The 17156-nt window shown below is 44.0% G+C and overlaps 1 protein-coding gene across 2 annotated transcripts in view; it reads right to left on the reverse strand.

Moving 5' to 3' along the window:
- The window catches only part of zc3h3 (zinc finger CCCH-type containing 3), a 315450-nt gene that overhangs the window by 86209 nt on the left and 212085 nt on the right, over positions 1-17156 (reverse strand). The gene's annotated exons all lie outside the window — the stretch shown is intronic.

Genomic DNA, 17156 nt, shown 5'->3' on the forward strand with positions numbered 1-17156 from the left:
ACCTGGGTTGGTGATATCTTGATTACGATCAGTAATAAAAGACTTCTTTTTACACATGATTTATTTATTCATTTTTATTATATATTTTTAATGTTTCAAACTGATGATTCTATGTTAATCTTAAGAGCTTAATCGGATTGATTTCGCTCCACAGTGACCAATGACTTTCTTGGGAGGCTATTCTTTACCGCTAATGTTTTATTTTTGTTACAAGCCGTATTTCGTTAAAGCCTGTGTAAAGCTCATTTGTTTCAATGTACCGGTAAGCACCTGCGGCTTATATACGTGTGCGGCTTATTTATGTTCAAAATAACAATTTTTTAAAAAATCAGTGGGTGCGGCTTATAATCAGGTGCGCTTTATAGTCCGGAAATTACGGTAGTTTTTACGGGTTGTGAATGTCGCTGGTTAGGCCAGCATTCATTGAAAATTCCTATTTGCCCTTCAGAAGGTAGGCTGTTGTTAGGGAGGGAGTTCCATGGGCGGAATTTTCTGCTCCCCACTCCGGGTGGGAGAATCGCGGGAGGGCCGGGCGACTCACGACATGCCCCCAGCGATTTCCCCCCCCCCCGGAGAATCGCCGCTTTTCGCGGCGACCGGTGATTCTCCGGCCCGGATGGGCCGAGCGGCCTGCCGTTCCCGACCGGTTCATGACGGCGGCAACCACACCTGGTCGCTGCCGTCGTGAACTTGGGCACAAAACGCTGGTTTGAAGCTTGTGGGGGGCGGAGAGGGGAGTGAGCACCTCAGCTGTGCTCGGGAGGGGACTGGCCCGCGATCGGTGCCCACCGATCGTCGGGCCGGCACCTCAAAGCGACACACTCTTTCCACTCCGCCGCCCCGCAAGATCAAGCCGCCACATTTTGCGGGGCAGCGGAGGGGAAGACGGCAACCGCGCATGCGTGGGTTGGAGCCGTCAGCAGTCGTGATATCAGCCCCGCATGCGCGGGTTGGAGCCGACCAACCTGCGCATGCGCGGCTGACGTCACATAGGCGCCGCCGTCGCGTCATTCTCGGCGCACCGCCTTGACGCAAGCATCAAGGCCCGGCAGCCGAGATTTACGGACGCCGCTCCTAGCCCCCCGGGTGAATTAGGTGCAAGGAGCGGCCTCCGAGGCCGTCGTGAAACTCGGCCGAGTTCAGGACGGCCTTCCCGATTTATCTCGGGAGCGGAGAATTTCGCCCCATAATTTTGCCCCAGTGACAGTGAAGCAGCGGCGATATATTTCCAAGTCAGGGTGGTGAGTGACTTGGAGGGGAAACTCCAGGTGGTTGGATTCCCAGGCATCCGCTGCTCTTATTCTTTTAGTTACTGCAGTGTATCTTAGAGATAGTACACATAGCTGCTACTGTTTGTTGGTGGGTTTGAATGTTTGTGGAAGGAGGGGCACTCAAGCGGGCTGCTTTGCCCTGGATGATGTTGAGCTTCTGGAGTATTGTTGGAGCCGCACTCATCCAGGCAAGGGGAGATTATTCCATTACACTGTTGCCTTGCGTCTTGTAGCTGGTGGACAGGCTTGGGGGGTGTCAGGAGGTGAGTTACTTGCTGTAGGATTCATAGTCTTTGACCTGCCCAGGAGCCACATTATTAATGTGGCTAATTCAGTTCAGTTTCTGATCAACGGTAACCCCAGGATGTTGATTATGGGGTATTCCACGATGGTAATACCACTGAATGTCATGGGGCGGTGGTTAGATCCTCTCTTTTAGGAGATGGTCATTACCTGGCGTGAATATACCTTGCCACTTGGTCAGCCCAAGCCTGGATATTGCCCACGTCTTACTTCATTTGGATATGGACTGCTTCATTAATGAAGGAGTCACGAATGTGCTGAAAATTGAACAGTCATCCGCAAATATCCCCATTTCTGACCTCATGATGGAAGGAAGGTCATTTGATGAAGCAGCCGGAGATGGTTGGGCCTAGGATACTGCCCTGAGGAATTCCTGCAGTGATGTCCTGGAGTTGAGATGATTGGCCTCCAACCACCATAACTATGTTCCTTTGTGCCAGGTTTGACTCCAACCAGCGGAGACTTTTCCCCGATTCCCATGGACTCCAGTTTAGCTAGGGCTCGTGGATGCCATGCTCGGTCAAATGCTGTCTTGATGTCAAGGGCAGTCACTCTCACCTCACCTCTGGCATTCAGCTCTTTTGTCCATGTCTGAAGCAAGGCTGTAATGAGGTCAGGAGCTGTGTGACCCTGGCAGAACCAAAACTGAGCATCCGTGAGCTAATTAAATGCCACTTGCTAGCACTGTTGATGACTCCTCCGTCACTTTGCTGATGATGGAGAGTAGATTGATAGGGCGGTAATTGGCTGGGTTGGATTTGTCCTGTTTCTTGTGTACAGGACACACCTGGGCAACTTTCCAAGTTGCTGGGTAGATGCCAGTGTTGTAGCTGCACTGGTTCAGCTTGGCTAGGTGTGCAACAAGTTCTGGAGCACAAGTTTTCAGACTATTGGCGGGAAACTGGAAGGGCCCATTGCCTTTGCAGTATCTAGTGCCTTCAGCCATTTCTTGATATGACGTGGAGTGAATTGTATTGGCTGAAGACTGACATATGTGATGTTGGGGACTACTGGAGGAGACCAAGATGAATTATCCATTGGCGACTTCTGGCTGAAGATTGTTGTGAATGCCTCAGCCTTGAATTTTGCACAGATGTACTGGGCTCCTAAATCATTGAGGATGGGGATATTTGTGGAGCCTCTTTCTTCAGTTAGTTGTTTTAATTGTCCACCACCATTCACAGCTGGATGAGGTAGGACTAGAGTTTAGATCTGATGCTGTTCGTTGTGGAATCGCTTAACTCTGTCTATTACTTGTTGCTTATGCTGTATTGGCACACAAGGAATCCTGTGTTATAACTTCACCAGGTTGACACCTCATTTTTCGGTATGCCTGAGCATGCTCTCCTGCACTCTCCATTGAACCAAGATTGATCCCGTCTTGGTGGTAATGGTAGAGTGGAGGATACGCCGGGCCATGAGGTTGCAGATTGTGGTTGAATACAATTCTGCTGCCGCTGATGGCCGACAGTGCCTCTAGGATTCCCAGTCTTGAGTTGCTAGATCTGTTTGAAGTCTATCCTATTTAGCATGGTGGTAGGCCCACACAACATGATGGCTGGCTTCCTCGATGTGAAGATGGGATTTTCTCCCACAAGGACTGTGCAGTAATCACTTCTACCAATACTGTCATGGACAGATACATCTGCAGCAGGCAGGTTGGTGAGGATGAGGTCAAGTATGTTTTTCCTTCTTGTTGGTTCCCTCACCACCTGCTGCAGTCCCAGTCTAGCAGCTATGTCCTTTAGGACCCGGCCAGCTCAGTCTGTGGTGGTACTACCGAGCCACTCGTGGTGATGGATATTGAAGTCCTCCATCCAGAGAATATTCTGCACCGTTGTCAACCTCAGTGCTTCCTTCAAGTGGTGTTCAACATGGAGGAGTACTGATTCATCAGCTGATGGTGGCCAGTACATGGCAATCAGCAGGAGGTTTCCTTGCCCATGTTTAACCTGAAGCCATGAAACTTCATGGGGTATATCTAACTGCTTTGTGAAAACATACAATGTGTTGACCTCAATTACTTTTTGTGGTAGCAAATTCCAGAGGCTGACCACTCTCTGGATGAAGATGTTTCTCCTCACCTCTGTCCTAAACAGTCTACCCCGTATCCTCAGATTGTTAACCCTGGTTCTGGACACCCCCACCATCAGGAACATCCTTCTTGCATCTACTCGGTCTAGTTCTGTTAGAATTATATTGGTTTCTCTGAGATCTACCTTCATTCTTTTGATACAATCCCAGCAAATACAATGCTAATCGACTCAATCTCTCCTCATACGTTTGTCCTGCCATCCCAGGAATCAGTCGAGTAAACCATCTCTGCACTCTCTCCAGAGCAAGGAAATCCTTCCTCAGATATGGAGACCAAAACTGCACACAATATTCCAGGTGTGGCCTTACCAGGGCCCTGAAAGATTGCAGCAAGACAGCCATGCTCCTCTACTCGAGTCCTCTTGCTATGAAGGCCAGCATATAATTTGCCTTCTTTACTGCCCGCTGCACCTGCATGCTTACCTTCAGTGACTGGTGTACGAGGGCACCCAGGTCTCGTTGCATATTCCCCTCTCCTAATTTATGGCCATTCAGATAATAGTCTGCCTTCCCATTTCTGCTACCAATGTGGATAACGTCACAGTTATCCAAATTATACTGCATCGGCCATTCATTTGCCCTCTCGCTCAACTTGTCCAAATCACACTGAAGGATCTCTGCATCCTCATCACAGCTCACCCTCCCACCCAACTGTGCCTCATTTGCAATTTTTTATATATTGGGCATAATTCTCCCAAAAGGGAACAAAGACCCCTAGAAAGCGTGATTAGGATCAATTTCCCCAACAACATTTCGCCAATAATACTGACCTCTCTTATTTGCGATCTTTGTTGTGAAGACAGAACCAAAGCATGTATTTAGTTGATCAACCATTTCTTTGTTCCCCATTATAAATAGCCATATCTGACTGTAACCTACATTTGCCTTCACTAATCCTTTTCTCTTCACATATCTATAGAAACCTTTACAGTCTGTTTATATGTTCCCCGCGAGCTTACTCTCGTACTCTATTTTCCCCTTCTTACTTAATCCCTTGGTGCTGCTTTGGTGAAATCTAATATGCTCCCAATCCTCAGGATTTATCTTGGCCAATTTGCATGCTTCTTCCTTGTATCTGATACTATTTCTAATTTCCCTGGTGAGCCATGGTTTGTTTCCTTGGTGAGCCAACTTTTACTTTTGTGCCGGACAGGAATAAGCATTTGTTGCTGTTCACCCATGCGCTCTTTGAATGTCTGCCATTGCCTGCTCACCGACAACTCTTTCAGTAATGTTTTCCAATCTATCATAGCCAACTCATATCTCATATTGTCGTAGTTCCCTTTATTAAGATTCAGGACCCTAGTCTCAGAATCAACTACATCACTCTCCATCTTGCTGAACATTTCTATCATGTTATGGTCACACTCATCCCCTTATTTCTCCTTGCTCTCACCTGGATGCTCGAGTCAGGAGGGTCAAAGCCCCAGTAAACCAGTTCCCATTTGAGGCAATAAAGTGCTCTTGAATGAAATTAATTACACAACATTCGTTTTTAAACTCAGAAGTGGTGATTAATATTCAATTAGAAGTGGTGGTTGATATTCAATTTTAATAGTCTATCCTGTCTCTGAAGCTCCAAAAGGCAATTAAATCATTAATAAACACAAAACGATCAAAACACCCCAGCTCTAATCTATAGATAATATTAGAAAATTGAGATTTAACAGAACAAAAATTCTCTAAAATCAGCATTTTTACAGCCAATTTAATAGTTTGACGCATGCACACTTTTCTTAGTATGAAGCTGAAACAAGAGAAACTTGCACTGTTATTTCAATTAACCAATGTTATACCCTGGTGCTTCAAGGTATCAAATATGAAGACACTACATCCATTAACAAAAGGTTCTGAAGCGTCCCCTTGATATTATATAGCATTTATACAAGGGAATCAGACATGGAAACTAATGTAGCCGAACATAACAAGAGGTCCTAAAATGCATACAACTGAATTTTCAAGCTTTATTATAGAGGGAAATACGGATTCCCCATAAACAGAGAGAAAACACACAATAATGGGCAATGGCTTCTGTCCTTGCCTCTACTAATCTACAGAACAAGTTTATCCATCTGTTTATTACATATTCGGATTTTGTCATCTGTGAATAGCTTATTTTTGAGCACTGATGGTGCAGAAACAGCACATATTCCTTTCAACAGTTATATTATCTGTACTATTACCTAGAGCTAGCTAACTTAACACACAGTGCAAGAGCAAACTTTAAAAAGCAAGGTGACGTCTGTGGTAAGGAGGAAAGGTGCCACTTAAAAAGGAAGTTTGGGAAGTTGAAAAAGATCCTCATTAAAGATGAAATATTCAAAGTTAGGATGGAGGAGGAGTTCTCTGTTAAAAGTATGGAAGTTAAGTTAAACTTGTATGGAATATTGGGTTTTGCCTCAACTGGATTATTGCGTTCAGCTCTGGGCGCCACACTATAGGACACATGTGAAAGCAATAGAAAAAGTGCAGAAACAAAATCATGAGAATGGTTCCGTGGGGGTGAGGAATTTCAGTTATGTAGACTGATTGGAGAAGTTGGGATTGTTTTCCTCAAAGAGAAGGTTGGAAGAAGATTTGATGGAAGTGTTCAAAATTATGAGGGGTCTGGACAGAGTAGATGGTGAAAGGATGGAGAACAAGAGGACGCAGTATTTAAGGTAATTGGCAAAAGAAGCAGCGGCATTCTCACTCGCAAACTTGGATACATTGCTCCCTGTCCCTTTGTCTAAATCAAGAATGTAGATTACAAGCTGAGGCTCTCGCACAGATTCTTACCGCATTCCATCTGCTAATGCCTGAAAATTGGAAAAAGCTCCGTTTATCCCTACACTTTGCTTCCTGTTCCCGAACATATGTCCATGCTAATATATTAGCCCCAACCCCATCAGCCCTTAGCATATATCAAACCTTTGGACGATACCTTATTGGATATTCACGTATACTAGATTTACTAGTTCCCCTTTTATCTACCTACTAAGTGCCATCGTACCCAGAGGTATTTCCATGTCCCAGGAAACTAAAGCCCCCCCCTCCTGCACCATCTTTCCAGCCACACATTCATCCGTTTTATCCTTCTGTGTCTGTATTCACTTGATCATGGCACTGGGAATAATACGGAGATTAGGACATTTGAGCTCCTGCTCGTTAATTTTTTTTACCAAGCTAACCCAAGTTCTGATTGCAGAACCACATTCCCCTTCCTACCCAAGTCAATAATACCAATATGGAGCACGGCCTCTGGCTGTTTACCCCACCCCAGAAGAATGTCCCACAGCTGCTCTGTGGCCTGGGTACCAGGAAGGACACATACCATCTTCAGGTTATGTCTATGGCCACAAAAATGCCTGTCTTTTCCCCTAACTAACCAATCCCCATCACTATCATTCTTCCTTTCTTTTTCCAGCCCCAGCCAAGCCACTTTGTGTTGCCACAAACCTGGCTCTGACTCCACTCCTTTGAGGAGCCAGGGCCCGCACTAGCTTCCAAAACAGATAACTGATTTCTGAACGGGATGCAAGGGGGCCCCTGCATTACCTGCTTCGTTCTCTTGGACTGTCTGCTGTCACCCATTTCCTTTCTGCCTTGAGGCCCCCAAGCTGCGATATGACCACCTCTCTGTGCTATCCACTTAGCTAGCAGCCTCGCGAATAAACCGTAGTGACCCCAGCTGCCACTCGAGCTTGGAAACCTGGAGCTCAAGTTTCTGCACCTGACAGTGCACATCTGGCCATCGAGGGTACTGCTAGTGTCCAGGACTTGCCACATATTATGGGACATGCATTCCACTGGACTGAGCTGCCCTGCCATGTCTTTGCTTCCCCTAAGTTAACCTAATTTTACTTTGTATTGCTTTATCATACTCGCCCTGATTTTTTGCTTATTCCTGGTGCTTATCACTAAAATCCAAGTTTAGCTACTTCTTTAAAAATAATGTGCCTTTCTAATTTACAGCAATTTTCACAGTAACTTCATACTTGTGACAACTAAAGGTTATTATTGTTATTATTATTATTGTTAAAGACAGTCCCCAACAACAGGTTCTTACTAACCAATCAACTTCCAGTTTTCCTGTGATGTTATTATTTGTTTCTTCTCACTCTCCTTTCGAACTCAGCATGGGCTGGTTCCAAGCAGCTGAATGGTTTTGCCACTCTGTGTAAGTCTTTTAATTGCTTTGCATACACTTGGCATATCCCCCCTTTTTGGTCATAAAATATTATACGTGGATTGGTAGTCAGCCTGAAATTTTCATCTGCAAATGTGTTTACTTACCCGTAGCTTATAACTAGCCGCAAGGGAACTGATTCTAGCAGACTATATGGGCTGTGTTGTGAAGATGCTCATGAGTTTAAGACCCATCCACTCTCTGTATCAGATACAATGATTTTTCCAAACGTCAATCACTCACACACTTACACCAGTAGTTCACTTTTGTATTTGACACACAAGTGGACTCCATTTTTGGGATAATTCTTTGAGGCTTCAAAGATCAATTTAGACAATTAGGACACAAGCCATCGCATTCTGAGGATTTGTCAAATTTAAGCCCCTTAAGTTTCTCCAGTACTATTCTCTGCTGCTATTCAGTAGCTTAATTTCCTCATTATTATCAGCCCCAGGTTACCCTCGGTTTCGGGTATAAAATGTACTGCGAAGAAAAACAAAATATTTGTTCACTGTCTTTGCTATTTCTTTATTTCCAAGATAACCTCTCCTGCCTCTGCTTTTAAGGGACTTTGTTTTACTTTAGCTTGTCTCCTTTTAATTTGTTGCCCATTTCTAACTGCCCAGGAACTGAATGGCTTGCTCGGCCATTTCAGAGGACAGTTAACAGTCAACTGCATTGCTGTGAATCTGGAGTCACATAAAGGCCAAAACAGACATGGATGGCAGATTTTCTTCCCTAAAGTACATTCGTGAACCAGGTGGGTTTTGCCACAATCGATGATAACTGTCGTGGTCACCGATGGGCTAACTTACAATTTCAGATAAATTCCATCAGCTGCCGTATTGTGATTTGAACCCATCTACCCAGAGGACTGGCCTGGAATTCTGAATTACTTGTCCATTACTGTGCACCATCTCCCTTAATTTACTCTCACTCAGGGCGGCACAATGGCTCAGTCGTTAGCACTGCTGCCTCACAGTGCAGACGACCCGGGTTCGATCCCAGCCCGGGTCACTGCCCGTGAGAAGTTTGCACATTCTCTCCGTGTCTGCATGTGTCTCACCCAAAGATGTGCAGGACATGTGGATTGACCACGATTAGCACTATTTCTTCACAGCGCCAGGGACCCGGGTTCGATTTGTGGCTTGGGTTATGCGGAGTCTGCACAATCTCCCTGTGTCTGCGTGGATTTCCTTCGGGCGTTCCAATTTCCTCCCACAAGTCTCGAAAGGCATGCTTGTTATGCTAATTCGACATTCTGAATTCTCCCTCAGTGTACCCGAACAGGCACCGAGTGTGGCGACTAGGGGATTTTCACAGTAACTTCATTGCAGTGTTAATGTAAGCCTACTTGTGACACTAATAAAGATGATTATTATTATAATATCATTATAATAACGAGGGCAGCACGGTAGCATGGTGGTTAGCATAAATGCTTCACAGCTCCAGGGTCCCAGGTTCGGTTCCCGGCTGGGTCACTGTCTGTGCGGAGTCTGCACGTCCTCCCCATGTGTGCGTGGGGTTCTTCCGGGCGCTCCGGATTCCTCCCACAGTCCAAAGATGTGCGGGTTAGGTGGATTGGCCATGCTAAATTGCCCGTAGTGTCCTTAAAAGTAAGGTTAAGGGGGGAGGGTTGTTGGGTTATGGGTATAGGTTGGATACGTGGGTTTGAGTAGGGTGATCATTACTCGGCACAACATCGAGGGCCGAAGGGCCTGTTCTGTGCTGTACTGTTCTATGTTCTATAATAATAATCATTAATTGCCCCTTAATTTTTCATAGAATCCCTGCAGAGCAGAAGGAGGCCATTCCGCCCATCATGTCTGCACCAGATCTTGCTCCAACAGAGCACGCTACCATGGCCCAATCCCCGGCTCCTATCCCCGTAACACCACCTAATGTTTTGGGCAAATTTAGCATGGTCAATTCACCTAACCTGCACATTTTTGGATTGCGGAAGGAAACCGGAGCACCTGGAGGAAACCCACGCAGACACAGGGAGAAAGTGCAAACTCCACACAGACAATCACCCGAGGTTCAGAATTGAACCTGGGACCCTGACGCGGTGAGGCAACAGTGCTAACCACTTTGCCATCCTGCCACAATGAAAAAAAAAAGAATTGGGTACTCTGAATTTAAAAAAAAGCTCACATTCTATTTTTCTCCCCTTTTGCACAACCTTTTGGTGGCCCTTTGCTGTTTTCTAAAACACTCCCAATTTGCAGGCTTAATACTATTCTTCGCAACATTCAAAGCCTCATTTAATATTCATAACCTCCTTAATAAGCCACAGATAGATCTTTCTTGCTGAATTTTTGTTGAACATTTTGAATTATTTATTTAAATGCTTCCCACTGTTTATTTACCAATATACATTTTAGTCCATTTCCTCAATCAACTCTTCATTTACAGAAGTTTAGGATTCTTATTTGTGATTGGAATAAACATAATATTCAATTGGATCATGATCACTATTCCCCAGCCAGATTTGTTACTATGACATTACTAATAACTCCTGCTGCATTGTACAATATGGATATTTAATAACTTCATGCCTAGTTGTTTGCACAAGGCATTTCTCCAGGAAACTGTCTCAAAAGCACTCTTCAAACTCTTCTTCTGGTTCACCTTTACCAAGTTAACATGTCCAGTGTCTATAAAGATTAAAATCCCCCACAATTATTACAATGCTTTTGGTACCAGTTTCAATAATTTCTTATTTAATGCTTTGCCTTTAACCTGCTATTTGGGGGTTTATTACTATCCCATTGGCATTTCCTACATCAGACTCTTATTTATTGACTACAGCTCCGCCTTCAACACCATAATCCCAGCCAAGCTCATATCAAAGCTCCAAAACCTAGGACTTGGCTCTCCACTCTGCAACTGGATCCTTGACTTTCTGACCAACAGACCACAGTCAGTAAGAATGAACACCAACACCTCCTCCACAATAGTCCTCAACACCGGTGCCCCGCAAGGCTGCGTACTTAGCCCCCTACTCTACTCCCTGTACACACACGACTGCATGGCAAAACTTGGTTCCAACTCCATCTACAAGTTTGCTGACGATACGACCATAGTGGGCCGGATCTCGAACAACGACGAGTCTGAATACAGGAGGGAGACAGAGAACTTAGTGGAGTGGTGCAACGACAACAATCTCTCCCTTAATGCCAGCAAAACTAAAGAGCTGGTCATTGACTTCAGGAAGCATAGTACTGTATACACCCCTGTCAGCATCAACGGAGCCGAGGTAGAGATAGTGAGCAGTTTCAAATTCCTAGGGGTGCACATCACCAAAAATCTATCCTGGTCCACTCATGTCGACGCTATCACCAAGAAAGCACAACAGCGCCTTTACTTCCTCAGGAAACTAAGGAAATTTGGCATGTCCACATTAACCCTTACCAACTTTTACAGATGCACTATAGAGAGCATCCTCTCGGGCTGCATCACAGCCTGGTATGGCAACTGCTCGGCCCAGGACCGCAAGGAACTTCAGAGAGTCGTGAATACCGCCCAGTCCATCACACGAACCTGCCTCCCATCCATTGATTCCATCTACACCTCCCGCTGCCGGGGGAAAGCAGGCAGCATAATCAAGGATCCCTCCCACCCGGCTTACTCACTTTTCCAACTTCTTCCATCGGGCAGGAGATTCAGAAGTCTGAGAACACGGACGAACAGACTCAAAAACAGCTTCTTCCCCACTGTCACCAGACTCCTAAATGACCCTTTTATGGACTGTCCTCATTAACACTACACCCTGACTGCTTCATCCGATGTCAATGCTTATGTAGTTACATTGTATATCTTGTGTTGCCTTATTATGTATTCTCATGTATTTTCTTGAATTCTGTTCAATTCCCTTTTCTTCCCATGTACTGAATGATCTGTTGAGCTGCTTGCAGAAAAATACTTTTCACTGTACCTCGGTACACGTGACAATAAACAAATCCAATCCAATCCAATCCAATCCTGACCTTTGCTATTCCTAATCTCATCCCATATTTTAGGATCTTCTCAGCAATGATCCTTTCTTACAAATGTCCTCATGTCATCCTTTACAATCAAGGCTACCCTTTCCCTTTTACATTCTGCCTGGCTTGAACACAGAAGCGAGTTAAAGTGGAGTAAGCTGAGCCAGGTCTTGGTTTCAGTCCACTGAGTTGATGCAGGGCGATCAATGCATAGGATGGGACATTAGAACTCAGGAAGAATAAATTATTGATAAAATAGAGGGGCAATAAAAAACTTGGAGAGTTAAACCTTTGACTCAAAATGGAAGCGGTGGAACAGGGGAGTACATTGTAGCAAAGGTACTGTTTTCAATCTAGAAGTGTTTGTGAATAAAATGGATGCTGTTTAACAGAAAAAAGGAGTAAATAAACAATGCTAACTAGTTTTCTCTAGCTGAACACAAATGGAAAGCTGGACACAATAAAGTGATGATTTGCTCAATCAACTATAAAAACCATAGAGTAAAAAGACTTGCCGGATAACAATTTGCAAACGTTCTCAATTTCCTGCAGACTTCGGAATAACTGTTGGCAATATAATGCACATTTTGTTTGCCTAAATGTAGAGTTCCCAGTAATTTTATGACTGTAGAGAAAAGTATTTGCTTAAAACTTCCTCTCTCAATCACTTCAGCAGGATCACCATCAAATTTCTTTAAAAAAAACAATAAATGTCAAAGGTGGTTTAAGATTACCCTACACCTGGGGAGGTCCTTCAATTGCCCTCGACAACCATATCACCACTGATCGTACTCCAGTAACACTACCTTGTATTCACTTGGTCCCCGCACAAGTTTAAGCTTGTGTTTGCTTGTCCTACTGCTCGGTGTTTAAGAAAACATTACTTTAGGTTTACTTTCACAATTATTTTAAGTAGGGAACAGGGAAAGTTTTGAAAAGCAGGCCAAAGAGGTTGATACATACACAAGGGGTTGGATTTTCTCATCCCGACATAGGACTGAAAAGTGCTCGGCGGGTAGCTCCAAAACCAGGATTCCTGCCCCTAATTCCAGTGCAGGATTTCAGGCACTATTGCAGATGTCAGCATTTCAGACCTTTCGCAATTTTGTTGGGAGAGCGGATTTCAATAGGCGATGTGAATCGTGAAGCAGAAGATGGAAACTGTATGAAAGGTCAGTACACACACCTCCTTCACGTATCATAATGAATGATACATCTGTTTATACTACAATGAGTGATGCTAGAGCTTTGATTTGGAATGGTAAGCAACCATTAATTATTGTGATTGCCAGGTTGTTACTTCTGATAATTGGCAAGGGAAGTAACAGCATTGTGAAAGTTGAAAAGTCAATAGATGCATTAGAGTTCATTACCCAGTGGATTAAGTGCTTTCTAAACTGTACAATAGCCAAGGGCTAGTCTAGTTTGGAACTCAATAAGACTTTGTGAAATATCTTCACTGTTGTAATACATTTTCATTGAAGTTCAGCTCAGTCTTCCTTGGCTGTTTCAAAGTTTCAACAGGTGGCTGAACATCTGGTTGTGTTCAAAGCCTCAAATTGATTCTACCCATCAGTGTTTGTTGGGAACAGTTCTTTAGTGCAATTGAGAAGGAGGAGGCATTAGAAAGTCTATCGCTATTTAAAACTGATAAAGTACCATGACTGGATGAGATTAATCCAATGATATTGAGGGAGGTGAGTGTGGAAATTGCAGAGGCACTGGTGATAACCTTCCAGTCTTCCTTAAACACAAGGGTCGTGCCAGAAGACTGGAAAACTGCAAATGTTATACCCTTATTCAAAAAGGGGTGCATGGATAATGTCGGTAACTATAGACCAGTTTGATTTCAGTGGTAGGGAAGCTTCTGAAAAATATAGTACAGGACAAAATCACTTACACAGGAAGGAGAAATAAAGTGCACAAAGGATTGAGGGAAACCGCCTAGGTATAACATAGGTTCAGACTAAGGTGAATACAGTAACATGATTGCATAATGTTCAGCACTATTCGCGACTCCTCAGACACTGAAGCATTCCACGTGCAAATATAGCAAGACCTGTCAATATCCAGGCTTGGACTGACAAGTGTCAAGTAACCTTCGCGCCACACAAGTACCAGGCAACGGCCATCTCCAGCAAGAGAGAATCAAACAATCCTTGACATTCAATGGCATTACCATCACTGAATCCTGCACTTATCAACATCCTGGGGATTACTATTGACCAGAAACTGAACTGGACTCGCCATATAAATACTGTGGTTACAGCAGCAGGTCAGAGGCTAGGAATCCTGTGGTGAGTAACTCACCTCCTGACTCCCCAAACCCTGTCCACCATCTACAAGACACAAATCAGAAGTCTGATGGAATATTTTCCACTTACTTGAATGAGTTCCGCTCCAACAACACTTAAAAAGCTACACACCATCCCAGACCAAGCAGCCCTTTCGATTGGCACCCCTCCAACAAACATTCACTCCTGCACCACCAATGCACAGTAGCAACAGTGTGCACCAGCAATAAGATGCACTGCAGGAACTCACCCAGGCTCCTTAGCCAGCACCTTCCAAACTCATGGTCACTACTATCCAGAAGGGCAAGGGCAGCAGACACATGGGGACACCACCTCCAAGTTCCCCTCCACGTCATTCACCACCCTGACTTGGAAATATATTGCCGATCCTTCACTGTCGTTGGGTCAAATTCCTGGAACGCCCTACCTAACAGCAAGTGGGTATACCTACACTGCATGGACTGCAGCAGTTCAAGGCAGCAGCTCACCTACAACCTCTCGGGGGGGGGGGCAATTAGGGACGACCAAAAAATGCTGACCTAGTTAGCGAAGCCCACATCCCGTAAAAACTAATTCAAAAAAATTCAGGTTAACATTGCATGTATGTAAGTACACAAATCATGGTACATAACATTGGTGAACAAGGTGCACATAGGCACATGAGAATAGTTTGTCGTGATAAAGGAGGCCTGGCTCAAAAATGACAGGGTGAGGTATTAATCATTCCAGGATACAAGATACAACAAGTAATTAAGGATAATCAAGGAAATTCATGCTGGCTTTCCTTAAGGAAACTCACTGGAGTTGTTTTGAAGAGGCAAAAGTGAATGTTGATAAGGGCAACACAGTTGATGTAGTGTGCATGGATTTTCAAAAGGTTTTTGATATAGTCTCACACAACAGACGCGTGAACAAAATTCTAGCTCTGGAATAAAAAAAGACAATAGGCACAACCAGAAATTGGCTGAGTGACACAAAACAAACTAATGACAATTTGTTGTTTTTTTTCTTTACAAAGAGTGAGGGAAGGTTTGTAGTCGAGTTCCCCAGAGGTCAGCGTTTGGACCCTTGCTTTTCTTGACATATGAATGATCTAGCCTCCGTGTACAGGGCATGGTTTCAAAATTTTAGGATGGTAAGAAGATTGGAAGGGTTGGCAGCTGTGATGAGGATAGTCTTGAACTTCATAGGGACATGTTGGTGAATTGGACAGACAAATGGCAAATAAAGCTTAATCCAGAGAAGTGTGAGGATTCATTTTGGCAGGAAGAATGTGGAGAGAGAGAGAGAATAAAATAAAAGGAGAAACTTTTAAGAAGGTGAAGGACCAAAGAGACAAAGTGATTGATTGTAGCAGGGCATGTTCAGACAGCAGTTAATAAAGGATATAGCATCTAAGGATTTATTAACGGGGGCATTGAGCACAATAAAAAGTTGGTGTAACTTGTGTAAAACACCAGTTAGGCCTAATCTGGAGTACTGCACTCAGCTATGGGTGCCATACGTGAAGGAGAATGCGGAAGAATTCTAGAGGGTACAAAGGAGATTCACAAGAATAATTCCAGGGATAAACAATAGTGAATGAGAATAGACTGAAGAGGTGAGTATGTTTTCCTGGAGTACAGAAGGCTTAGAGGAGCCTTGATAGAGGTATTCAAGATCACTAGGGGTACGGACACTGAACATTGTGGGAAACTGTTCCATATACAGAATAAATCAAGAACTAGTAGACACAGATTCAAAATAATGGGTAAAAGGAGTAGAAGTGATGGTGATGAAAAATATTTTCACCCAGAGGCTGTTGGAGCCCAGAATGAACTTCCTGAGAGTGTGGCAGAGGCGGTTTGATTGAGGTATTCAAAACAGAAATAGATTGCTATCTGAAAATAAATAATGTTCAAGGTTATGGGGAAAAGGCACAGTGGTGGGACTAGGTAAAATGCTTATTCAGAGAGCCAGAGCAGACTCACCTCCATCTGCATTAAGATTCTGTGACATCAACCCTCTGTTATATCATCAGAAAAACCAATCAAGTTTGTTGAACACGATTTACCTTTAACAAATCTATCCTAGCTATCCTTAATTAATCCAACTTGTCCAAGTGATTGTTAAATGTGTCCCAGATGATAATTTCTAAAAGTTTATTCACTGTTGATACTAAACTGATTGGGTTGGAGTTGCTGGATTTATTCTTTCACCTTTTTTTGGAGCCAGAGGAAATGGGCGAGGTACTAAATGAATACTTTGCATCAGTATTCACCGAAGAGAAGGTATTTGTGGATGTTGAGTTTGGAGAAGGGTGTGTAGATAGCCTGGGTCACATTGAGATCCAAAAATAGGTATTGGGTGTTTTGAAAAATATTAAGGTGGATAAGTCCACAGGGCCTGATGGGATCTACCCCAGAATACTGAAGGAGGCGAGGGAGGAAATTGTTGAGCCTTGACAGAAATCTTTGGATCCTCACTGTCTTCAGGTGATGTCCTGGAGGACTGGAGAATAGCCAATTGTGTTCCTTTGTTTAAGAAGGGTAGCAAGGATAATCCAGGGAACTATAGGCTCGTGAGCCTTACGTCAGTGATAGGGAAATTACTGAAGAGAATTCTTCGAGACAGGATCTACTCCCATTTGGAAGCAAGTGGAAGTATTAGCGAGAAGCAGCACGGTTTTATGAAGAGGAGGTCATGTCTCACTAACTTGATAAGAGTTTTTCAAGGAGGTCACAAAGATGATTGATACAGGAAGGGCAGTGGATGTTGTCCAAATGGACTTCAGTAAGGCCTTTGACAAGGTCCCTCATGGCAGACTGGTACAAAAGGTAAAATCACACGGGATCAGAGGTGAGCTGGCAAGATGAATACAGAACTGGCTAGGTCATAGAAGGCAGCGAGTAGCAATGTAAGGGTGCTTTTCTGATTGGAGGGCTGTGACTCGTGGTGTTCTGCAAGGATCAGTGCTGGGATCTTTGCTGTTCGTAGTATATATAAATAATTTGGAGAAAAATGTAACTGGTCTGATTAGTAAATTTGCAGACGACACAAA

Source organism: Scyliorhinus canicula, chromosome 10 (assembly GCF_902713615.1).
Source record: "Scyliorhinus canicula chromosome 10, sScyCan1.1, whole genome shotgun sequence".
Classification (NCBI taxonomy): domain Eukaryota; kingdom Metazoa; phylum Chordata; class Chondrichthyes; order Carcharhiniformes; family Scyliorhinidae; genus Scyliorhinus; species Scyliorhinus canicula.